This window comes from Podarcis melisellensis (assembly GCF_964234715.1).
Source record: "Podarcis melisellensis genome assembly, chromosome: 4".
NCBI classification, from domain to species: Eukaryota; Metazoa; Chordata; class Lepidosauria; order Squamata; family Lacertidae; genus Podarcis; species Podarcis melisellensis.
This window is the reverse complement of record NC_138531.1, coordinates 99500077-99518398: the sequence shown is the minus strand read 5'-3', so window position 1 is coordinate 99518398 and position 18322 is coordinate 99500077. Positions and strand designations below refer to the sequence as shown.

At 44.1% G+C, this 18322-nt stretch overlaps 1 protein-coding gene across 5 annotated transcripts in view; it reads left to right on the top strand.

Moving 5' to 3' along the window:
• Positions 1 to 1075: 1075 nt before the first annotated feature.
• Positions 1076 to 18322, top strand: part of SLCO2B1 (solute carrier organic anion transporter family member 2B1) — a 65464-nt gene continuing 48217 nt past the window's right edge. For 2 of the 5 annotated variants that reach the window (XM_081909832.1, XM_081909829.1), the window contains exons 1-2: positions 1076 to 1299; positions 2939 to 3259. The gene's annotated coding sequence lies outside the window, so the exon portion shown is untranslated. Of the gene's footprint in view, positions 1300 to 2938; positions 3260 to 6335; positions 6421 to 18322 lie in introns of all 5 variants that reach the window. The other 3 variants (XM_081909833.1, XM_081909830.1, XM_081909831.1) reach the window with 3 other exon arrangements.

The following is an 18322-nucleotide window of genomic DNA, read 5'->3' as shown; positions in this document are numbered from 1 at the left end:
AATCCCAGGCCATCACACAATTATAAGTGAGAACCGGGTAGCAATAAGACAGAGAGATAAAGCAAAAATGGAGCAGTTTTCACCGTCCAGATATAGCCAGTCTCCTCAGTGGTTATCCAAATACAGATCCCCACACACCCCGGAGCTGGGTTCTATGCCAAAGTCTATGCCGAAGTTCCAAGGTCCAAATTCAGAGGTGGGTGCCGAGAGGGGGTGCAGGAGATGTGGAGTAGTTCTGCCTTGGGTCCCGGCGCTATCATTCAGGTCCTTCTCGCTGGTCCACTCTCCCCCACTAGCACTGAGTTCCAAGGCGGTAGGAATTTCTAATTGCGATCAAACCCTAAAGTTAAGATCTCCACCCAAAGCCTTAAAGTTAAATTCTCCGCTTTCTGTTCCAATCCCAATCTGTTCCAAACCCAACCTCTTTTCTATTCTTTCATCATCATCAACAACAACAGCGACATCATCTTTCTTTCTTTCCCCTTCTCTATTTCCCCACCTCCCTTTTTTGTGTTTCTATTGTATCTATAGCAAAGTCTTGATTTGGTTCAAAAAGGGGGGGGGGGGAGAGATATCAACGCTTTGTATTTTTCTTTGTCAATGGGCTACTTTTAAAATGAGGCTGCATTTTAAATTGGTTTTTTTCCTTTTCCTATTATGTTTTTACTGTAATTTGCTGGTGTTAGCCGCTCTGAGCCCAGCTCTGGCCAGGCAGGGTGGGGTATAAATAAAAATATTTATTATTATTATTATTATTATTATTATTATTATTATTATTATTACTGGGAAAACAATCATGCAAAGAAGGAGGGCATCACATGTCATCCTCGGATGAAGGGCAGCATTGAAATTCAATAAATAAAAATAAAAGTTGGCATCTGTCTGTCTCGCAGGACAATGGAGTTATTAATAGAATTTATTTTGGAAAATAAAGAACACATTGCAAATATAACGATGAATAAACCAACGCTGAATGAATAAACACACCCACACACTGGCTCACTGCGGCCTTCTCTGGCCCAGGCTCTGAGGCTCCGCCCCTTTCCCACATCTGGCCCCTCCCACAAGGAAACAATGGCCTGGCCTTCCTCTTGCTGACATGGCCGTTGCCCACGGCAACCGGGCCGCAGCCGAGGGAGGTGAGGCAGCGCACCAGGCCGCAGCTTGAAGCAGGGGGGCTGGCGAGACCCTTTCCCGCCTCTCTTGCTCCCCTTCCTCTTCCCCCTCCGAGCCAGGATTTGTTCAGCAAAACAAAACAAAACAAAAAGAGAGAAAGCAAGCCAGGAAAAGACCCTTGGGGTTGGTTTCCCTGAGGTGTTTCCGCCCTTCATGCGCGCCTGTGGTGTGGACCCCCCTCATGGCTGCCCTTCTCGAGGGGGGCAGAGCAGCTCCCCCCTGCAATATTGCCCCTTGCCCTCAAGCAGCTTGAGGATCTGCATTGGAAATGGGCCTTTTGTTGAAAAAGGGCGCTTCCGACCTCACAGGCCGGGCACCTCTGCGCATGTGCAGAGTTCCTGCCCTTCCCAGGAAGGCGGGGTGGCATGCATGCTTCTCTTGCTCTGGAAAGGCACGTCGGGCAAAGCGCCACCTGCCATGTGCCTTTTCCCTCGCGAGGAAATGCTCCTTGGAGGGGTGCCATGGGGCGGCACGTCCCGGATTTCGCCCCCAGCCTGCCTGCCTAGGGTGATGGTCGCCTCCTCACAAGCACCCGGGGAGTAGCATGGGGCATGTCAGGACGAAAGAGGAAGGCATAGGCACCACTTAGGGCCGTTGGGCCCACCTGACAAAACATACCGTATTTTTCCAAGTATCACATGCCCCCATGTATAAGACGCCCCTTGTTTTTGGAGACTCCAAATTGAGAAAATGGGGGGAGACTGTATCCGTCTATAAGACGACCCACAATGCTGAATATAATTTTTAAAATAAAAAAACAGTCTTATACACGGAAAAGCACGATACGTATGGTCTCTTGCAAAACGGTGGCGACATTGTGTTGTTTAACTGTTTCCACCGATAATTTAATTGCTTTATTCGTTTATTGTAAACTACTTTGGTGGTTGCTGTTTCCTTACAATCAGGTGCATGTAAACTCTGTGAAGTAAATACATAATGAATACATTGTAAAGGGTAGAAAATGGAGGAAATCAGAGAACGCAGCCCCACAGAATCTCTGGAATGGAAGACAATGCCCCTTTGATGGAAAAGTCTTAATTATTATTGTGTCGTTGTGCAGCTCGCATTCATTTAGGTGGTGACTGCGAAAGAGAAAATTCCCATTTTTGGGTCACCGCTCTTTAATATTCCATAGGGTACGCTGAATAGACTTTCCCACCAAACATAATTTAAGTGCTCATGTAGATCTATAGAAGGGTAGGCCTTTATTAGTAACTTGTATATACAAATGGAAGTTGGTGTCTTCAAAAGCACTTAGACAGCTGAAACAGCAGCAGTTTATCAAAGGAAACCTAAGAAGTCCACTTTAAAAAAAAAATGTAATGAAGCTAGGCCGAAATTTTTCATTCAACTCCTAAAATTTCAAATTTCCAACATCTATAGTTCTAGAGCACAATCCACTAAAATATATGAGAAAATTAATTTTCCACTAATGCCCCTTTACAATGGAATTCCTTTCTCCTGCTCTGTGGGAAACAGCAGCCATCAGTTTCCCCAGATGTTTCATAAAAACATGCCTTTTTGCCCAGGCTTTCCTTGACCCATAATATTAATTTGTTTTTATATGCTTCATACTGCTATTTACTGGTTTAATGTTATATTTTTGTGTTAATTATATTCTTTACTGTTTTATGCTGTATGCCACTTGGAGATTTTTAAAATACGACATTGTAAATCATTGTAGAAATGCTTTGAAATAAATGTCATTAACAGGAACATTGTGATCGCTAAAAATATTTTGCTTTTGTTTTCTTCTTTTCAGGGCTGTTCTGTCCCTTTTCCTCATCTCAGGACAAGAAAATATGTTGAATGATCAAGGTAGAACCCATGTCTGAAATTGGGACCGGCTGTTAGTGGAGAGCACTTTGCCTCCCCCCCCCCCATTGATTCAACCCACCCTTTTCCAGAATTCTTTCACCTGTGGACTGGAGTAATTCAGCTAAGTTGGTGTGCCGAGGAAGGACTTATGCCTTTGACGTTTGGAGTCAAAAAAGTTGCTCAAGGACACTTGCCACAAGGACATGCCTCATCATCCAAGTGTAGACATAAGTAGTGGCGACACCTGAGGAGGAAGCAGCTACTGGTAGGTGACAAACCTTCATTGAGTTATGAATGTTGGGGAGGCTTTCCTATGTATCTACCTTCAGCCAAAGTGAGTAAGGGTCTGTTGAGAAAGGAGGGCAGGGTTGCCTGGCCTCTCAGGGGGTGCAGCCTTTGAGACAAGGGCAAGTGCACATTGAGATGGTGGCATGTATGGATCCAGGTTGGAGAACCTGTGACACTCTCTGGAGTCGAGTGTCTGGAGGCGGTTGGAGGATGGGTGGCGGCTAACAAATTGAGGTTGAATCCCGACAAGATAGAAGTACTGTTTTGGGGGGACAGGAGACAGGCAGGTGTGGAGGACTTCCTGGTCCTGAATGGGGTAAGTGTGCCCCTGAAGGACCAGGTGTGCAGCCTGGGAGTCATTCTGGACTCATAGCTGTCCATGGAGGCACAGGTCAATTCTGTGTCCAGAGCAGCTGTCTACCAGCTCCACCTGGTACACAGGCTGAGACCCTTCCTGCCCATGGAATGTCTCGCCAGAGTGGTGCATGCTCTAGTTATCTCTTGCTTGGACTACTGCAATGCGCTCTATGCGGGGCTACCTTTGAAGGGGACCTGGAAACTACAACTAATCCAGAATGCGGCAGCTAGACTGGTGACTGGGAGCAGCCGCTGAGACCACATAACACCGGTCCTGAAAGACCTACACTGGCTCCCCGTATGTTTCTGAGCACAATTCAAAGTGTTGGTGCTGACCTTTAAAGCCCTAAACGGTCTTGGTCCAGTATACCTGAAGGAGCGTCTCCACCTCCATCGTTCTGCCTGACACTGAGGTCCAACTCCGAGGGCCTTCTGGTGGTTCCCTCACTGCAAGAAGCCAAGTTACAGGGAAGCAGGCAGAGGGCCTTCTTGGTAGTGGCGCCTGCCCTGTGGAACGCCCTCCCACCAAATGTCAAAGAGAAAAACAACTACCAGACTTTTAGAAGACTGTAGGGATGATCACGGAGTGGGGAGTGGGGTCCGGAGGGAGCACACTCCCCACCTGCAGGCGGCCTCAGCCTGCCTGCACGTGTGACATTGGGGTGCGGAGCACACACACCCCTCACAGACAAAGCCATGGCTGTCTAAACACCATTGCCTTTGTCTAACCTTTTGCGGTCTTAGTAGTCCGCGGTGTCCTGTCTGTAACCTTTGTCTCTGAGACCTTTTGTCTCCTTCATCATACACTGTGCAAGGGGAAAATGACGCGGTGGAAACAGGTGCCAAAATAACTCCACGATCTCGGGACCGGAAGATGTGTAAAGGTCACAGCCCAAAATGTATCTGCCTGGTTTGCATATTTGTCTCAATAAAAGGAGGCTCCACAGGGCTGGCCAGCAGCTTGCATGCAGCTCACCTGTGCGCAGCGCACCTGCATTATCAACTCCTGCCTAATGTCCATCACTTCAGAAGACATTTGAAGGCAGCCCTGTTTAGGGAAGCTTTACTAGACTATTGTATTTTAATATTTTGTTGGAAGCTGCCCAGAGTGGCTGGGGAAACCCAGCCAGATGGGCGGGGTATAAATAATAAATTCTTATTATTATTAGATCAGGGGTCAGCAAGCTTTTTCAGCAGGGGCCGGTCCACTGTCCCTCAGACCTTGTGGGGGGGCCGGACTATATTTTCTTGGGGGGGGGGGATGATGCAAGAGCACCATGAGCCCCGGTGGCTGCTTACCTGTGTCTTGCGAGCGGCAGGGGCTGGTGGCTGCTGTGGCAGAGGGACGATGAGCAGCGCACGAAAGGGCAGTGGAGAGGGGCTGCTTAAAATGGCGGCCGCTCGAGCTGTGGGCATCAACAAAGCCCAGCCCCTTTCCTCCTCTAGGCAGGGCGGGAAGAAGCCGGGAGGGAGGAGGTGTTGCTGCTGTGTGAGGGAGAGGGTAAGAATGTGTGTGCTGGCGAGCCACGTGGCGATTCCCGAACTGTCCACAGGCCGGATCCAGAAGGCAATTGGGCCTGATCCAGCCCACGGACCTTAGTTTGCCAACCCATGCTCTAGATGTTGCTTCACTCCAACTCCCATCAGCTCCAGCCTACATGGCCAGTGGTCAGGGATGATGGGAGTTGTAGTCCAACATTGTTGAGAGCCAGGGATTCCCCTTCTCTGGTGTAGATCCCCAAACGGCTAGTGTTCTGCCTCAGTTTGAGCAAGATGGTACTACTGTAGTGGAGGAGCTTCTGTGACATTGTGAGCTGGAAAAAAAAATTGAAAGCCCATTTTGTGCCTAAATGTCTGGAGATGTACTGTACTGTTGGATGTGTGCTGGGCCACAATGTATGGGTGGCCAGTAAAATGTAATTTCCCCCCTTTTTTGCTGAATGATACTGATAAGATGGTGACCTATAAAGCAGAGTTATTCTGAACAGATGAAGCCATGATTTAAGCGCAAGTTTAATGAGAATAATGAGATATTAGACTGGATTAGGAGATGGTCAGCTTCTCCTGCTGTGCAGTAAACAAAAATCACTTGAGTTAAGTGAGATGTACACCCAAGTAAGCATGTATAGGATTGCAGTCTGAAGGACTTTCTTTTATATAAGCATACACAAACACATACAATGTTTTCATATTTACAAGTTAACTTTCTTATTCATTTTGTTTGTGAATCATTTACCATGAAACATCCTGAAGTGCTTAATAAGAAAAAGCATTTTCCCAACCTGGGATCGGAAAACTCCAGTTAAAAGGCTTGTTGAACAATTACCTTAACTAATTCGAATTTACTCCATATAATATATCTACCATTGTCATTTTCCCATTCTTCATTTTTCAGCAGTGAGAAAACTCTTACTTCTAAATTAAGGGCAATACCCAATGTTATACACACCTCTTTACCCTGGCATCTGCTACCTGAGATGTATATTTTCAGGACCCATTGTTAGTTTTTAAATGGTTTTTAACATTGCATTTTAAATTGTTGTGACCACCTCTTGGACCTCACGGTGAAGGTCTACTGGTAAATGAATAAATATATAATCAGAGTAGACAAGTGAAATTTAATGTTGACTAAAGTGCACTGAATTCAGTGGGTCTCAGTTCTGAGTATGACTTAGCTGGCTATCATCCTAAATCAGGAGTGGGAAACAATTGACCATCCAGATGTTGCTGGACTTCAACTCCCATCAGCCCCAACCAGCATGTCTAATGGTCAGAGATGATGTGAGCAAGGCCAAATGCTCCCTACCCAGCCTTGAATATTTGCTTTATATAATCAGCATGGTTCTTTGCCATACTCTCTTAAATGTACAAATTCTGTAAGTCTGGATATCATAGCAACATACCATTTTGCTTAAATCACTCATTTTCAGTGAGCATGATCGGTATTTTTGCTGCTATTATTAATTTCCCAATTCAAATAGTATGTTCTAATTGTATTTCAGTTTTCAGATACCCTAAGCTATGTATAATGAGTTTGGTGTTATGGAGCAGCAAACCATATTTGCTATATTTTTTATAATTTCTTTTCAATAACTTCTGACAACCTATTTATGTTCCACCATATCTCCAACACCTACTGCTTACATTAGGATAAATATTTGCTAACTGCTGTGGAGTTAAACGATATATATTATCCTTCAAATCCCATTGATTTCAGTGGGAGTGTTAAGCACCTGCTTAAATTTCCCTCAGTAAGAGCTGGCAACAGTTAATTTTAGATGGATCATACTCATTGTATCTTGGTCTCATATGCTATGGACTATATTATTAAATATATTATAGTGATCTACTGTATATAAAAATGGAGCAACACGGATCATGGACACAGCTCAGCAAGCACGAGGCATGCCTAAGCAGTACAAAGTACTAGAATGAGACTTAGCTACTGCTAATTTCTGTTGGAATGTGATATATCGGCTTGCCATTTTAAGGCATGGTCCAGCAGAGGGACCCAAGAACTGTCAATGACTGAGCTCAGAACAAGTTTGTTACAGAAAGTGCTAGTGAAAGGCTGTTTGTTTCACACTTTAGTTAGCCCTGGGCAAGGAGGGACTCACTGAATTAAAGGGCCAGATGGTTAAATGCAGCATTCTGTTGGACATGCAGGTACTTACAAATGCAAGTAGCATCAGCAGGAAAAGGGGGCTGATTATGACTGGGATCAGGGTGAGGTGGAGGGGAAATCTAACACTTTCCTCCTTGCTGTTTGCATTGGGAGAAACACCCCCATTTGTACCAATAGGGTACCCCCCCGCTAACCCCCCTCCGCACCAATACCAGCTTCCATACCCTCCAACGTTTATCCGATAAAAATAGGGACCCCCTAAGGAAAAGTGGGACATTTGGGGATCAAATCAGAAACTGGGACAGTTTCTGTAAATCCGGGACTGTCCCTAGAAAATTGGGACACTTAGAGCAGTGTTTCCCAACCTTGGGCCTCCAGATGTTTTTGACCTACAACTCCCATCATCCCTAGCTAGCAAGACCAGTGGTCAGGGATGATGGGATTTGTAGTTCAAAAAACAGCTGGAGGCCCAAGGTTGGGAAACACTGACTTAGAGGGTCTGGAATCCCCATGAGCCTAGAGGCTTGGAATTCATGCTGCAAGAAGTTTAGGGTCAGTTGTTGTAAGAGACCAGCATGCTCTTCTGAGATCTGGGAGAGCCTCAAGGAGTGTGGGCTACCTTTACACGCTGAGTAACTTACAAGGGAACTGCCTGGGAAACGCAGGGTGTGTTGGTCTCAGAGTTCCTGGGTTTTAGGAAGTTTGGGGGTGTCTACTAGGGCAAAGAGAGCCCTGCTTCCCCCAGCAATTTGTGTAGGGTGGACTGAGGAGTGCTGAATGCACTGGGGGGGAAAAACTTGTGAAATGCCATGTCTCTCCTGACTACCTCCCCAAATATTATCCATCTCTTTTGTTTAGTGTTTTCATCAGAACAATGTGAATAGTACCAGAAGGCTGGTTTTTAAGCATTTAATTGCAGAATATAATTTTAAGATAATTTGCATATATATAAGGAAATAATAAAAGAGGAGATAATCCCTTTTTCATTATTTCTCAGATTTAAAACCTCCAATAAGAACAAAATCCAATCACATTTTTGACAATCAAACGAGCATTATTACAAATGCAAAGATATAATCTACATCTGTATCATGGGCATATTGGAGAATAAGATTCTATCACATTGCATTCTACAATCAATTGGAAATTGGCTAGCAGCAATAATTTTACTTGAGTTTTTAACAAAATAGTGCAGAAGGTTTGCTTTAGAGTATTTAAAATAGAATATATAAGCAGAACCTTCAACATGGACCACCTGATAGAATGACAAAAAGTGAGATTAAAGAAAGATCACAGCTCTCCTAAAACAATGGCTGAATACTAGGGATGTAAGAAGGTGGTGATTCCCTTCTGACATATATTGTCACAATCAGCACTGTTTTCTTTCTGCTACAGTTCCATTTTTGTCAAATACTATGGGCAAGATTCACATTTCATGTCCTGTCAGCAGAAACCCCATGCAAGGATTTCCAATTGCACAATGGGTCCCCCCCCCCACCTCCCCTGCGTTAGGAGAGCTTTCAGCTTGGGTGAATAAATAAATAAATAAATATTGATTTTGCAAAAGACCTCCACAGGCCACCCAGACCCTAGTTTCATAGAATGGAGAAGCTACACATTTTGGCCCGCGTTGATTCTGTTTGCGGCAACCAGGCTGATTCCTAGTTCTTATACAACAAACACTAAAGACTAAACACATATTAGTCATTGTTCGGCAAAGAGCCTCTTCAGTGTTATACTGTTCATATGGACTGTGTACAATGGTGTCACCAGAAAGAAATTTCTTGGGGGGGGGCACAGAAGGGGCAGAGCATATTTATAGGTAGGTGAGTTGTAGCACATATATAAGGATCTCTGAAAGAAAAATAGCAGTATATGTTCATAACAGGGGTACAGCAATGGAGGGTAAGTGGAGGAAGCAGCTTCTGGTTTGGGGGAAGGTGGTTGCCCCCCCCCCCGGGAGCCACCCATGAGTAAATGCTTTCCATAGTCCCCATTGTGCTTCCAAGTCAGTGCGCTTTTTGGATTGGGCACTGCAGGAGCAACCTGCTACTGTGCACACAATCACTCCGTCCCTGGATTTTAATTATGGCACCAATACTATTGGACAAATCCGCAGCACTAAGAGACAACCAATTTGCACAGTTGTTTCCTGCCAGGATGCCCAATTGAGGCAACTGAAACAAACATGTTTTGAAACAAATGTTCCAATTACAAAATGTTTACAGCTGCAATTGTTTCCTTAATGTAGCAGGAGGAGAGCAGGCTCTCTGGCGCCAAATTGTTCAATTAAAAATAGTTGAGAGTTGTTAATGGTCTCTCTCAAGTTTGATGATAGTCTCAGATCTGGTGATGTAGTAAATAATGAGAACATAGGCTGAATGCAATGCTTACCTAGGCCTAGGCACTCTTGCTCCAAAACATTTAAATGCCGCTGTTGTAAAAGTAAAATACACATGGAGCTTTCAGATTCAGTATGCCACTTACTATTTATTCAGAAAATGTATATACCGCTTAACAAAAATCTGCATCTGATGTACAGAAAAGGAATCAAAGTGCAATAAGATATGAAAGAAGTTCAGAATACAATTAATACTTTTCAAATGCAACATTTGAAACAGCCAGTGAACAAGGTAACACTCTCAAACATCTCCAATGGGCCTGAGTAAACAACCAAACTTTTAGGAGACATTTGAAACATCCCACAGATGGAGCTTCCCAAACCTCTTGTGGGACAGAAATGCAGAGGGTTGATGCTATAAACTAAAAACAACAAAGAGGTTTCCAGAAAGCAGTCTGCTGTCCAAGTAAAGTCTCTTCTGGTGAATGTGAAGGCTGTTGTTCATTTCTATTGATCTAGTTTATAGCAGAGGAGGTAGTCTGCTTGGTTTCCTGGTTCAAGTTGTTTGGGACTTCATGTGCTAATAACAAAACCTCAAATTTGACTTGGTTGCAAATAGCCAGCCAGTGCATATCCGTGCGCACCAGTATAATATGTGCACTCAGTACTCTAGTCACAGTATTCTGCAGTAGCTGCAGCTTCCAAACCAAGGACAAGGGCAGCCCCATATAGAGCACATGACAGTAATCTAAATACCAGTTGCTGGAGAGCATTGATGGGATGGTGTTATGGCTTCAAGCCCTGATTACCATATTGGCCTGAATATAAGCTTCACTTTCCCCCCAAATTCCAACCGTGAAAAGTTAAAAGTGCGGCTTAAATTCGCAACCTTACAAAAAGTGGCTTTTACGATATCACTGCTGAAATAGACATACAGTAAAACGGAACAGGTGTGAGTACCTGCGGAATTTTAAGGGAGCGGCTTATATTTGGGTATTGTCTTTTTTTCTCTCCCCCCATGAATTTTAAAGGTGCAGCTTATATACGTGCCAATTCCAAGTCATCAGCTTGGCCATTGTACAAAACAGAATGCTGGACAGGATTGCTCAGCCGCTAGAGCATAAGACTCTTCATCTCTCTGTTGTGGGTTTGAGCCCCAAGTTGGTTAAGAACTTCCTGAATTGCAGGGGTTTGGACTAGATGATTCCCATGGTCCCTTACAACTCTACAATTCTATGACTCTAGGTGTAGGTAGGTGAACCCTCAGTTGTATTCAGCAGGGCTCTATGTATGACACAGAGACATCTCTAAAAGCATATTTCCATAATGTAAAAGGTAAAGGTAAAGGACCCCTGGATGGTTGTCCAGTCAAAGGCGACTATGGGGTTGTGGTGCTCATCTCGCTTTCTTGGTCATGTGGCCAGCAGGACTAAACTTCTTCTTGTGCAATGGAACACCGTGATGGAAACCAGAGTGCACGGAAATGCCATTTACTTTCCCACCACAGCAGTACCTATTTATCTACTTGCACTAGTGTGCTTTCGAACTGCTAGGTTGGCAGAAGCTGGGACAGAGTTCACACCATTGCACGGACTCAAGCTGCCAACCTTGCAATCGGCAAGCGTAGGAGGCTCATTTCCATACATCAACCATAACACAATTAAACTAAAAATATTAAAATTGAATAAGCCAGCTAGCATGCCGCTATAATCCATTTCAATTTATAGTACAGTGCAACATTAAGGGCTCATTACAGCAGCTAACGTCCCATTAACAGAACATTGTTCAATGCAAATGTTTGTGTGGGCAGAGCATTGAAAAGCAAGGACAGCAAGTAATACTTGGTCGGCTTTTTGATATTAATGAAAATGAGCACCTGCAAGCTGCCTTGGAGGACCTTGGTAGTCAGAAATGCTTTAAGTAACTGAGCCTACATTTGGGGAAGGACTCTAAAAGTTACAGTTGAAGAAGAAGAAGAAGAGTTTGGATTTGATATCCCGCTTTATCACTTCCTGAAGGAGTCTCAAAGTGGCTAACAATCTCCTTTCCCTTCCTCCCCCACAACAAACACTCTGTGAGGTGAGTGAGGCTGAGATACTTCAGAGAAGTGTGACTGGCCCAAGGTCACCCAGCAGCTGCATGTGGAGGAGCGGAGACACGAACCCGGTTCCCCAGATTACGAGTCTACCGCTCTTAACCACTACACTAAACTGGCTCTCGATGCTCATCCTCATTGACACCCCCTTCCTTGGAGTCACCTTTTGGAGCAGGGCTCTTGAGCAGGAGAAGCTCTTCTCTAAAGTTGGCAGGGCTGAAAGCAGCTCTGAGGGATTAAATCCAAGAACGTGAGGAATTTCTCTCAGAAATGTTGCTTGTTTTAAAAAAAAAAAAACTCTGTATCCCCACTAGAAATATTTCCGACATCTTTCCCAGGCAGGAGGGTTCCAAGTCAACTCAATATTTACCGTATGTTTGTGGGCAACTCTAGTCCCAGATTATTGGGGTTTTTTTGCCGGGGTGTGTGTGTGTGTGTCATTGTAACAAATAAACATTGTCTTCTTTTATAAACTTTACCAACTTAACAAAGCTATTCCCATACAATCCAACATTTCTCCAATGAAAATAGGGATGCCCTATTCCATCATCATCATCATAATTTTATTTTACCCCACCTTTCTGACTAGGTTGTCCCAGCCACTCTGGGCAGCTTCCAACATATATACAAACATAATAAAACATTTAAGATTACAATAACTTCCCTAAAGGGGCTGCCTTCAGATGTCTTCTAAAGGTTGTACAGTTACTTATCTCCTTGGCTTGGGGATCGCATAACTCCATACCCTCCAACATTTCTCTGATGAAAATAGGGATGTCCTAAGGAAAAGCAGGACATTCCAAGGTCAAATCAGAAACCGGGATGGCTTCTGTAAATCTGGAACTGTCCCTGGAAAATAGGGACACTTGCAGGGTCTATATTCCATGCCTGGTCCTGGTTTGTTCTAGTTTCATTACCTTTACACTACAACTCTTATTTGTTTCCAGACCCTATCAGCCCCACTTCCTGATGATCTCTCCACGCCCTCTTGGCCATTTTGGGAACTGAGCCTGACTCAGCTATGTCTCATCGTTTGATTATCTATGAAGGATAGATCTACCATTAAGCCCTGACAGATATTCCTGTATCTCTGAAAAATAATGGTTATTAAAGAGCAAATGGTGGAGAAGGGATGTTGTCTTCCTGCTCTGCACATGGGCTTCCCATTGGGGCATCATCCAGTTGGCTGCTGTAGAAAAGAGGATGCTGCTGGTCTAGAGAGGCCTTTGATCTGATTCAGGAGGGCTCTTGGGTTGTTAGATGCCTTGGCCCAAGCACACAGTGAAAGGCTAGGATACATTCAATGGGTGGAACTGCAACAAAACAGTTTTGTTTTGTGTGTGTTTTTGGAAAAAAGACAGTTTGCTAAAGTGTTAGGTAAATTAGCATTGAAGCAATGTATTCATTGTTGCCGTGGAGTTGGAACTTACGTGTTCGCATAGGAAAAGTAAAGTGCTCTTTATTTGTCGGTCTTTCCAAAGTTGGGGAAAATTTATGGTGTGATCATCTAATTTCAGCTGAGCTTTTATCATTAGTTCTCAGATGATTTCCAGCCAGTATTATAAATCAGATGGAGATTAATGAAGAGAGGAGTAATAAGAGAGCAATTTAATATGGTTGCATGAATTATACATGTATAACTTTAAACCCAGAGTTCATAAAAATTACATCAGACACCTTAATGGTTGAAATATATCTCAATTCCCAGCTTGTAACTAGAATGACTTGTGAGAGGTGCAGGTGGAAGATGGTACATGACAGAACAAAATGTCATGCCCCCTTTCTGCACTGAAAAACAGCTCTGATATGTGCAGAATGGCTTCTAGGCCACAGGGTGTGACTTCACTGCTGCTTCTCCTCGGATGTATTATTCTTTATACTGTAGTTTTCCCTGTAGAATGACCTGCTTTATATTGGTCTCCAGACATTTCACCCCATATTGCCATGTGCTCTGGGTGCATGATAAATGGCTCTACAGAGCAGCCAACTCTCTAAAGATGCACGGTTTTAATGGAAATGTTACGCTGTAATGGGAGGAACAGGTAACTGAGAATAATCACAATCTTGCTGGTCTATAATAAGTAGCCATAATGAAGAATCGCTTCTGATGCTGTCAAGAGACCTTCTTTTCTTCTTCTTTTTGACCTAATTTATAATGCAAAACTTTCTGTTGAAAGTTCTTGTGCAAGCCTAGGCAAACTCTTAGGGGTCAAGGCACTTTCACACACACACACCATGTTTTTTTTTTTGGGGGGGGCTCAATGTTCAGAGGGTGTTCAGCTCTGCCCCCTGGCTCCTCGCAATGTCAGGTTGTTGCGTTTTAGCCCCCTCAATCATCTTGAGATGTTGGTGCCTCTGTGTGCAAGGATAATGTCGTTGCCCCTTATTTCAACTTCAGGAAATAATTGCTCTGTTTCAGTCAATGCAGCCTGAGGATGTAGGCGAAGTGCTTGTGTTCTCAGTCCTTGCCCATTTTGTCTACTTCCATCTTGAGGGAAGGCATTGACTGCGTGTGTCTGGGAGATTATTAATACCATTTTATGGGAGGGAGCGTTCCCAAGTGCCTTGAAGAAGTCAGTTGTGCAACCGTTCCTTAATAAATCTTCTCTGGATCCAGTAGATTGCTCAGCCCAAAATATCCCCTCTTTGGACAAGGTGGTCTAGATGGTGGTAGCAGTTCAAGTCCAAACACTCTTGAATGAAGCAGATTATCTGAGCCCATTTGCTGTAGGTTCCCCGCTGGCATCTCTCAACTGAAGAGTTGTAAATGTGACTCCTGGTCTTTAGGTGGCAGCATGCGTGAAAATAAAAACCGAGGAGCGCTCTCTGAGTCTGCAGTTCTTTCTCCTGCAACATTTTTTCTTTGAATTTTTTTTTTTCTCCTGGCAGAAGCACTGCTCTTCATTTCAACTCATTGTTTCCTGTTTTGATTTAGGAGGCTTCCCTTTTGTTTTGGTGCAGTTTCTAACACTCACCCTCTGGTGAATTCATTATCACTTTTGTGACCTTTCCCAAAATGCTTTATCCTCTATATCTCTGTCCTTCCTGGCCCATCAAATAAGGTTGCACAATCTCTCCCTAAGCAGACTGCAGGAAGCAGCACAGAGATATAATGAGAAAATATAGTGGATGGTCATTGAAATCTTACTTAGGCTGATGGGAAGCACTGCACCTGCAGGGATCCCAGGTGGAATGATGTGCCTGCCAGCCATATTTTAATCATTTAGTTTGGTTGGAGAACATTAATGTGAATTTCTCCCAGTCAAGTGCAAATTCTAGTGATGAACCACAGCAGATACAACCACAGCGTTGCATTCAATGTCTTTTAGTGTTTCTATTGTACTCTGCTCGTAGCCTGTGGGCAAGATTGCTTGGGAGGATTGATTTGCTATTATAACTTTGTTTTTATAGCCTCTTAAAGCATTGTTCTGCTCTGCTATTCAGTATGAGGTTTTGCAGCAAATTGCACAGACAAGTCCAACAAGCCTAACTTGTCCTAGTGCGTGTAGCTTAGCGCCTCCGCAGAGGCAAGCAGTTGCTTTCCTGGAAGGAAGGATTTGTTCTCTTTTCCAAACAGGATTTCCCTTTTCTCACTTGGAACTGGGTGGAATTACCTGTCAGGATCAGCTGAGACACAAACTGGGGGCCTCCTGGTCTCTGCGTGGATGCCACTTGTCAACAATTTATCAAATTTGTTACCCCAGTTGCCAGGAAGCAACTGCTTATGGGTTTGCCAAGGGCATCTGCCTGGCTACCCTGAGAAACAGAATACTGGACTGATCCTGCATGGCTTTGCTTATGTGTCTGTGGGTGAACATTCATGGCAACGTTCTCATGGAGAAGCTGCTAAAATGTGGGCTGGACGATGTATCTGTTAGGTGGATTTGTAGCTGGTTATCTGACCAAACCCCCCAAGTGTTCATGAATGGTTCCTCATCATCCTAGAAAAAAGTAGCAAGTGGGGTGGTGCAAGGTTCTGTCCTGTGCCCGTTGTTGTTCAACGTCTTTATAAATGATTTGGATGAAGGTATTGAGTGGATACTCATCAAATCTGTGGATGGTAAAAAAGGTACAAAGGTAAAGGACCCCTGGATGGTTAAGTCCAATCAAAGGCGATAATGGGGTGTGGCGCTCATCTCGCTTTGAGGCCAAGGGAGCCGGCGTTTGTCCACAGACAGCTTTCTTAGTTATGTGGCCAGTATGACTAAACCATTATTGGCGCACGGAGGACCATGACGAGTGCCAGAGCACATGGAAAGAAGACAGAATTGGAATCCAAGATGACCTGAACAAATTGGAGAATTGGGCCCAAACTAACAAAATGAATTTCAGTAGGAACAGAAACATCATAGCCAGACACTGGAGAGACCTGTCAGCAGTAAGCATGTATCAATGATATCAAACAGTATAGGGAACAGCCTTATTAGAAAAACTAACCAATAAACTGAATGTGACACGGAGCCTTCACCCCGGTATGGCTCCCCTATATCACATACACAGCCCAACAAGACAACGACAAGAATCTGCCAACAGCATGTGAATCAATATGGCTAACCTGATACAAAAACACCCACCCACCCCACTCACACATGGAAACAAAGTTCACCACAGCCAATCACAAACAAACAACCACACCCTAGGCCAACCCCAACCTCTCTCACCACCAAAGTAACACAAGCGAATAGTAGCGAGAACCTGCACAAGTGACGTTGACACAAAACCCCACGCATACATTAAGTAGAATAGAAGCTTTGCCACCCAACCCCTCTCACCATGCCCCCTCCACCTCTTTCCCCCTTTTCTTCCTAATGTAACACTAATGTCTCAAGAAATGAAACTGATCTGTAGAAAATGTAACTTGAAAAAAGAGACACTGCACATACTTTTGTAAACAAAGAAACCTTTAATAAAAAAATATGTTTGAAGCTGGAAAAAAATAGGGACAAATGTAAGGTTGTGCATTTAGGCAGGAATAACCAGATGCACAAATATAAGCTGGGGGGCGGGCACCTGGTATCAGCACATGTGAAAAGGATCAAGGGATCTTAGTAGACCACAGGCTTAACATGAGTCAACAGTGTGACGCAGCATCAAAATGAAAGAAAGAAAAGCTAAGACTATTCTAGGCTGTATCAACAGAAGTATTGTGTCCCTATCAGGGGAAGTAATGGTACCGCTCTAGTCTGCCTTGGTCAGACCACACCTGGAATACTGTGTCCAGTTCTGGGTGCCACAATTTAAGAAGAATATTGACAAGCTGGAACGTGTGCAGAGGACGGGGATCAAGACAATCCATGAGGAACGACAATCTGGAAACCAAGCCTTATGAGGAACAGTTGAGGGAGCTGGGTATGTTCAGCCTGGAAAAGAGACTGAGAGGAGATATGATAGCCATCTTCAAATATCCTAGGGGCTGTTGCATGGAAGATTATACCTCTTCTCCCTTTCTAAAATGGCACAGACCATTTTAGGCAAAATTGTCTGCTTTCAGATGTAGCTGAGGCTTTCTGTCTGACAAATAAAGCTCCCAGATGCCGGTAATGTTTAGAAATGTCTTATATTCACAATAAGATCCAAATTATCCAACTCTCCAAAGTTTAGGAGCAAACTCCAGTTCCTGTTAGGATATAAAAAGCTGCTGCTGTTGCTTTTTTACTCGTTTGCTATTTCTCCCCTGATGAGGCACTTCTAATCTTGGGAAGCTCCGAAAGCCTCCTCCAGAGGCTGTGAATGAAGAGCAGAACGGCGTGTTCTAGCAGAAAGCAACAGGGCAGCCATCCACTCCTCTACCCTGCAGACTCCTTAAGAAGGGAAGGGGAAGAATCTGCTGCTAGTAGGTGTGTTAATGTTCGGAAACAAGAAGCTAGGGAGTCAGCAGGAGTCTAGTGAAGCACTGCTAAGGAAGAAGAATCAAAAGGGTCTTGAGTGCTTTTGACCTGAAAAAAGGAAGGCGAGGCGATGGGCTTGACTTTTGCAGGAACCAAACTGCAGCTTGTTTAGATCCACTTCGTTGAACCTCGGAGTGGTGCAATTAAAGATTGTCATTTTGTCTCTTTTCCAGAATCTAACCTAAGGCTTCCAGTCTGTTGATCTCATAATAATTGTGGCTGCAGAGGCTAAAATCCTTGCAGGATCTCTCAGGGTAAACAGGTGCTGACAGCTGAGAATGCTCGAGTGGAAGAAGGAGAGATTTGGAATCAGGGCCAAAGCTAGGCCAAGACTAGGGATGGAAAGATCTGTCAGTTTTGGTTGTCTCTCTCATTTTTCCAATTTTCCATTCTTAAATCCAGTTCTCCATATTTATACAGGTGACATATGCATGTAGTTGTAAACGGCACTTTTGTATAATGGCAAAAGTGGCTGGTTGCTATTAAAGGTTCAATGACCAGAGTCCACATTCATGACAGCTAATCAAGTCATGCCCTTCCTTTAAAAGGGCCTTAACTGTAAGTAAGCATTTGCTAGCATCACCACCACCTCCAAACCCCTTCTTTTAAGCTGTGAGTCTCTGCTGCTGTGTGTCACCTTGGTGCCTGTCCTATCCCTCACTCTCTATCTTGTGCCATGGTTAGTTGGTATCTATCTTTTTTCCACTGCTGTTGCTCTTTTAAGATGCTATCCC